The following is an 8,024-nucleotide window of genomic DNA, read 5'->3' on the forward strand; positions in this document are numbered from 1 at the left end:
TCAATTTACTGCTACAAGCAGGATTAAGGACCTGCACAGGTGGATCCTTTTGAAGGTTCCAGACACAATGAGCTGGATTTTCTTGAACATTATTAAAGCAACCAGTCAGTAGCATTATTCTTGGACTGAATACATGTGTATTTGCAATTCACTGTGTTACACATTGCTATCACGAGGCTGGAACAGATTATATAATCTGTTTAGATTAAGTTAAAGAGCTACTTTCTGCATTCCTTATCTACATCCCTGTAGACAGCTGTATGCTTTGCTGAGATTGTCTCTCTTTATACTGTCTCTCAAAATTTTGAATTAAGCCTCTTTCTTCTACAGCTGCCATGTCCCAGCTCGTCTTGTGCCTGTACTCATTACTGGTGTTTGCTTGGAAGCTGCAATGTTGCCCTAGCCTCATTGCAAAACTTAGCTTAAAGGACTTAATGCTCCTTTCATATTCTGCAGGAAGCTTCTTCAACATTCAACATTTTTGTGGCAAATATTGTCTTCAATGAAGCAGGGTCCAACATGAATAAATAAATAATCTGTCAGAAAATTGGGATATTTACTATAATCTTTCTTATTCTTCTTCATTTTACTTTGTTCATTTCTTCCAGAATTTTGAACTTTGTTTATTTCACCCTACTAATCTCTTCCTACTTGTCTAGTCTAGTCTGTGTTGCTGATGCACCATACTTCTGGATTTTCTGTGTGGGCATAGTGATCACCTGCTCTTCCAGGCACAGAAACCCACAGCAGCCTCACGTGGAGAATCATAATCGTTACCATTACACCTGCCAGACACAGCAGATATTCAAAACAGGGCAATCTCTTGGGTGACCAAGTTCAAGCTGAAACAGAAGCTCTAATGAAATATGAAATGTTGCCTTTGGGTACATCATCAAATTTAATCATGTACTTAGTGGAAATTGTGCACTTGGTCAGTCTCAGGCTGGAGCAGCCTTTATGGAGCTCTCCAATCACTTGTTTCATCTCCTAAAAAGCAGTTCCATTCAGAACACAAAGTATGAGCTATTCATTTACAGTTCAAAGCACAAGGACTAAATCAGGGGTGGGTTTCCAAGCTGTGACTGACAGTCGGTCTCACATGATAGAATGTGAAATACTCAAGTCCTCACTCTTTTCCCCTTGAGTTCAACAACTCTGCCTCCTGGCTGGTCTAGATGTACTCTAGAGAGAAGACTCCCTCTCTAAACGCACAGGAGGGAGCAGGTGCCAAGACTGGGCCAGGAATGCACAGAAAGAGCCTCTCCCATTTCTAAGAGCTTGACTCAGGCACTGTAGATGCTGAGTGAGGAAAAGTAAAGATCATAGATCAGCTCAATGATTGCCCCTGATTTATTCTGTACTTGCCTCTGAATGACAATCTGATTATGCATAACTAACATTAAGATTTTCACGAGTTGTAACTAAACTGCATGTTTTTCTATTTTTGGGATACCTGATAAGCTCCCCCAGGTTCTTTTTTTTTTTTTTTCCTAAAGCACCAAGCATTTCCATCTGTGTTACATAATAAAAACTATTTTGAAAAGGCTTTGTCTTCAGTAGACATCTCTGTGTGTCTCAGTCCCCAAGATGTGCAATGAGGATAAAAACAGAGCTTCTAACAGTATTTTTGTGAAACTAAATTAGTATGTTAGATAGTCTTATGTATCTCTTGATGATTGTGATGGAAACAGCACAAGGGAGTTATTAGCTTTATTTTTAGAGAAGTCTATAGTAAATAAATGACAAGGCCATAGCTTGATCAATTAGTATAAGACAAAATGATCAGTGCAACACAGTCAGCACATCCTGTCCACTGTATGAGGCAGTGTATGTCTGCAAAGAGAATATGCTGTCATGAAATATTTAGTCATCCACATGTATTTTCAAGTGACTTGCTCTACATCCTTCCTACTCTGATCATTTAATAAAAATAACTATGTAGACACTCGTGCAGAACCATATAGAGACTTGTGTAGCTAACATATGTAGGAACACTTCACAAAATCTTTGTGTTTTTACTTTTAGCTCTAAAAGCTACCATCGCTTTTCCTGTCCTATAACACTGGCACTTGTATATCAAAGGCTTCCTCTGCTGGAGCTCCTGAACATGAAGCTGCATTTTTTTTTCCTGTAACATTATAATACTCAAACTATTGTGAGGTGAAAAATGAACCTCACAATTTTCTTGTTTAACAACACACACTGTATTGAGCTCATATATTATTAAATGTGCTGTTACAAACAAAAATGAATTACATGTATTTGTGTATTAATTCTGTTTTAAATGCAATAAAAATTAAATTTCATTTTTAAAATTCTTTTCTTCAAGGTCCTGTTGTCTTAAGTTTCATTAATTCTTCCATTGATGGTGCTTTATTTGTTTGAATTACTAATGACTCACATAAGGAACAAGTGAGTCCACTTGTAGTTTGATACCACTGGTAGTTTGATAGTTGGGAAGTCTTTCCAATATTAACAAGATTCTCTGTTCACATGGTCGTTCTGTCTGGGGGTTCTGGGATTTGATGACAGATTTTGTTCAACTAAATGAATGAATATACAAAAACTGTTTTCAAAGTAGGTATAAAACTCGTGGACAGGGGAGGACAATCCCTCAGAAGAAAATTACAGCAGTGGGAAACTCTCCCATCTATGCAAAGACAAATGAGAGCTTATGAGGAATATTTTCCCAGACTCAATAAATTTCAAAGTGGAAACTTGTTTGTATAAGAAAAGCATAACAGGATATCATTTAACTCAGAGTGTCTCTAAGCAACACTACCATATGGCTTAGCCAAATTGATTCTCTCTTTTCTGAAGTTCTGTGAAAATTTTGGTTTAGAAATCAAAACATCCTGCATCTCTTTAACCAAAGCTACAAAAACAAAAACAAAACCCCAAAAAAACAAACAACCACACTCCTGCCTTTTTCCATGCATCCACTCGCATCCTTTCCATTTGTGCAATTGATTCAATTGATTCAAACTTCTTGATATTACCTTCATAATTGTTCAAGGACAGTGCTGCCTGTTATCTAGTCTTCAGTTCTGCTTCATTCTCCACCTCTCTCTATCTCTGCCTTCTGCTCAGTCCTCTCCTTGATACCTCTGCACCTTCTTTTGTCCTTTGTACCTGTTTTCAGTCAACCCATGGAAGAGATCCCTAGCCCCTCTCTATTAGGTAATTTTCTGTATCTCTATACCAGTACCTTAAAATTTCACTGATTCCACTGTCTTGCCTTCATGACTCACTTTGGACTCCCAGTTTAATGACAAGCCCCTTATGCTGTTATGGCTTCTATTTGATAAATGAGCTCATCATCAGCTCAGAGCAGGGATTTCTCCATCATGATATTAATCCTAAGGTGGACACTATACAGAATTAGCCAATTTCTGTACTAGTATCTCTGAGAGGATGTAGAAGAGTACCTGAGTACTGAGTGGGGGGAGCAGGAGAATAACCTTGTAAGGAAAATCTCACTGGCATAAAAGAACATTTCACCTGTGACTTGTTTCTCCAGGCAGCATTTCCATCCTCTCCCTTTCACAGGAACCAGCTTTGATGGACAGGCTGACACTAGAAACAAACTAGAAAGATTTAACAAAACAGCAAAGGCAAGAAGCAGAGCTAAACGAAAGCAGGAGATTATTTTCCTGATGTGGATCAGATGGTTTCAACATTTGTCAGAGCACTGAGGACGCAGAGATGAAGAGAGCTCAGCCAGAGGGACAGGCATGTGCCAGGTGTCTAGTGAACACATTTAGTTTCTTGCCAATGTAAACATTTTAAGGAAGTATGACATCGGTGAGAAAGCAGGGTTCCCTGACTCTGTCTAAATCAACAAATGGCCATCAATTTTCCTTCATTTCCCCCCTATAGATACCTCCATGCCAAGCTCTAGCAAATCTTATTCTGCCCAGTTCATCCTTTCCTCCCCAAATCCCCATCCACAGGAAATGGTGAGTGTGGGAGGCACGTGGACTCAAACTAGTTTGCAAAGAAAGTGCAAAGCCAGCATTTGAGAATATCCTGTTGGAGGAAGCTATGTCTGCAGCAGGGGCTGGGAAGGCAGGCAGGAGTGCTGGCTCCCTGAGCCCCCACACCCAGAACTGCCAGGGACAGGAACACACAGAGATGGTGTTAGCACCAAGCAGAGGCAATCTGGGAGGAGCAGGGCTTTTATTTGGTCTCAGCTCCCAGCTGACTGCTCCTGGGCCACAGCTGATTCCCTGGAGCACAGTAGCTGCTGCAGGGCTTGTCACTACTGCTGTGCTTTTGTCACATCTCAAACACCTGTGGGGCTCCCTCCACATCAAAGGGGTTTTTAGATCTCATCTGGGGTCCCAGACCTGAGGTTACACTGAGTTTCTGAAGAGCAACTGAAGAACACAGATGAAAAATCAACAAGTTAATAGAAAACAATATAATAAGTTTCCAGAAACTTCTAAACGCAGTATTTTTCAATAAACAGTTGGCCAGAAGAATTTCTAAAACGTTGACAGCTCCACTAGAATTATTTATTTATGCTTCACCAGCAATAAAAGATTTTTTAATATTATAAGAACCATGTACAGAGGGCCACTTAACAAGCAAACACCTTAAAATACTTTCACTATTCCTGAAGAAAATCCTTGCATTGGTATGCAAATTTGGAAACAAGGAAACATCCTTCTACCTCAAGAATTTAATCAACTCACTATACTCACACCTGTAAAGGACTCAAATGATCACTATTTCATAAAGATGCCATCAAAAACTTCTGTAATATTTTTGGTGTTTATAGCTGAGGAACTTGACATTTTCTAAAGATCAGCCTCTTCAAAAAAGCTTCATACAATTTACAAATGGACCAAATGGATCAGCTGATATCTGCCTATCCAGCAACAAGAATAATCACATACAGCAGACCCGATTCCGGAATAATCATACTATATACTACAGAAGAACATACTTTAGTCCCATTTAAAAGGCATTTTGAAAGTTTTCTCTCCAAAAAAAAAAAATCTATTTCTTAATCTAAGATGACATGCTTCAGTGCATTGCATGGCTCTCTCTCATGAAGCAGGCCTAAAGCACACTCGTATATCCCTCCTTCATATCCTTGAGGTAGAAATTCCATGCAGGCAGAGTCTGTATTCCAAAAAGCCTTTTCCCTCAACTAGAATCAGGAAAAGCACATTTGGCTCAAGGTAGTGATGCATTCATATAAGTTTTCCTTGCTCCTGAGTGGCTTCTAAAAATTTTGCATCTGGAACTTGAGCACTTCCTTTTCTGATGAAATTTGAGAAAGCAAGTTTGTAAATAACTGGACTATACCTGCTGTTGATGACATTAACTGCATCTATCAGTGAATCCATACATACAATTACTGTCTTCAGTAACTCTGTAAGTAGCAATGTAGAAAAAGACAACAGTTTTTCAGTGAACAGCATCAACTATTCAATAAAATTATGTTCTATTGTGTCCAAACCAACTGTGGAATTTTCCTATCCTTTTAAATCTTGTTTCATTACAGCCCAGAAAATAAATTAAGCCAAGGCTTTCTCCAAGTAACCCTTCATAAAATTATCAACAAACTCACCAAATAAAAGCTTGTCACATACATTTTTCGAAGTCAACAGGAGCGTACAGCCTTTTAGGTTAAAATTATTTTACAACTACTTCTGTGAAGCAGATTAATCACTGTTGATTCAGTTCAATAGAGATTTCATTTTATAACATAGCTGGAGCACACTATAAATGCAAGTCAAAGGAACACCTTGCCCCAATATGTCCAATACTAAATTGAAATAAATATTTCAGCTAAATATCTTTTGCTTTGATTTACTAATTGTGGGTTCTAAACTGAGACTTCGGCTTTCAGAAGAATACCTCCAAAAATACCTCCTTTGGGTATCCACCTACTCCAGTGTGGGGTCTCCCACAGGCTGCAGGTCTCATACACCTCCAAGCACTGCAGGGGCACAGCTGCCTCACCATGGTCTGCACCAAGGGCTGCAGGAGAATCTCTGCCCTGGCGCCTGAAGCACCTTCTAGCCCTCCTTCTGTGCTGACCTTGGGGTCTGCAGGGCAGCTCCTCTCACACATTCTCACTTGTCTCTCTGGCTGCAGGTCATCTGACAGAATTTGATGTCAATTTGCGTGATGTTAATCCCATGCGAAAGAAGAGAGTAAGTTCTACAAGGGATCTGATTAATACACAACAAGAAGAGCAGGAGGTTTTCTCCACCTCAAATACTTTATCCCAGAGGTTCTACCACTGTCATTGATGGGCTGAGCTGTGGCAGCAGTGGGTCCATCCTGGAGCCAGCTGCCACTGCCTCCATCAGACATGGGGGAAGCTTCCAGCAGCTTCTTACAGAAGCCACCCCTGTAGTCCCCATGCAGACCCCCTGCTAGCAAAACCTGGACACACAAACTGAATGCAGTGTTTTAGGGTGATATGCACTAATCAGTCGTTCATTCCCATTAGAATGCAGGAGTTACTCCTGCTCGTGTCTTGTAATTATTAATTTTAAAGGACAGAAAGAAAGTACAGAAAAATAGTTGGAGCATTTAAAAGAATGATAAAAGAAAAGAATATAAAGCAAAATCTGAGAATTTATATAGCTGAATTCCTTCAAATATTTCATTAGAAAATAGAGTGTACCTTTTCTTCTGATTGCAAATTCTGGATAAGAAAGAAGCTATTAAAATTGTAATAGCTAAAAGGCTTTGTACAAAATATTCTTTTATATTTCTAGGACCTACTCAACTTTTGTACTCTGACTTGCTGAATCTGTTTATTTCTCAGCATTTTAGAGGACTGCCAATGTGATTTGATCAGAATTAAACTAGAATGCTAGAAAAGTTTAAAAAATATTTAACCTTGCAACAATACAGGACCTTATTGAATATTATGAGGCAGAAATAGCTGCAAATACAAAAAGTAATCTGTTGTCATAGGCAGGAGACATACAATATGAAGTCTTATTTTTTAAATACTTGGTTTCGTACTTGTGTGTCTGTGTTGAGTTCTGTTTCATAACTCATGTATTTAGTTTTGCAACACAAGGAAAAAAAAACCAACAAAACCAAAGAAAAAATGCATTCTATTTTAGATCTGTTCATTGTAGAAAATTGATTGGATTTTGACATTTTTTTGTCTGCAGCTAAATACTGCAAAATAGCTGAGACTGGAAGAACTGACCTAATTTTCCTGTATATCTCATAGTTTCCCCAGCCCTGTTTCAGCTGAGGGACACAAATCTATGTTTTTGTACATGGTCCAGGAAAAGAGGCATAAGGAGGGACAGGGTGACATCTTCTCCCTCTGCACTTAGTGTGGGTACACAGTGAACTCAGAAGTCCTGACCTGGTGAGTGTTCTGACCAGCACCTGCTCGAAATGTCCTCTAATGCCCGCCTAGGAAATGCCATGCATTCCTTCTTCATGAAAAGTCAGGTGCATCAGAGGATGAGGGTCTGGCTGGCACCCAGGCACAAGAGGCATTAAGCACAGTGACATTAAAGCACAGCCAAAGCTTATCCTTCCCACCTTAACCAGGAAGGGCTTCCTGCATCCATCTCTGTGAATGCAACTTCTGAGCACTTACAGAAGATTTCTCACCCCACATATTCCCATTACACAGTCTTCATCCAAAGATCCATCACACCTGATGGGAGCCTAGAGCACATGCCTGTGGAAGCTGTCACGGTAAAACAAGACACAGACTCCAGAAACCTCTGGTGCAGGGGCTCCCTGACCTAGTGACAATGTCTGTGAACACAGGAGCACCGGGTGAGGTTTAGATTGCGTATGGGGAGGGGAGGGGAGGGGAGGGGAGGGGAGGGGAGGGGAGGGGAGGGGAGGGGAGGGGAGGGGAGGGGAGGGGAGGGGAGGGGAGGGGAGGGGAGGGAAGGGAAGGGAAGGGAAGGGAAGGGAAGGGAAGGGAAGGGAAGGGAAGGGAAGGGAAGGGAAGGGAAGGGAAGGGAAGGGAAGGGAAGGGAAGGGAAGGGAAGGGAAGGGAAGGGAAGGGAAGGGAA

This window comes from Prinia subflava, chromosome 3 (genome assembly GCF_021018805.1).
Source record: "Prinia subflava isolate CZ2003 ecotype Zambia chromosome 3, Cam_Psub_1.2, whole genome shotgun sequence".
NCBI lineage: Eukaryota > Metazoa > Chordata > Aves > Passeriformes > Cisticolidae > Prinia > Prinia subflava.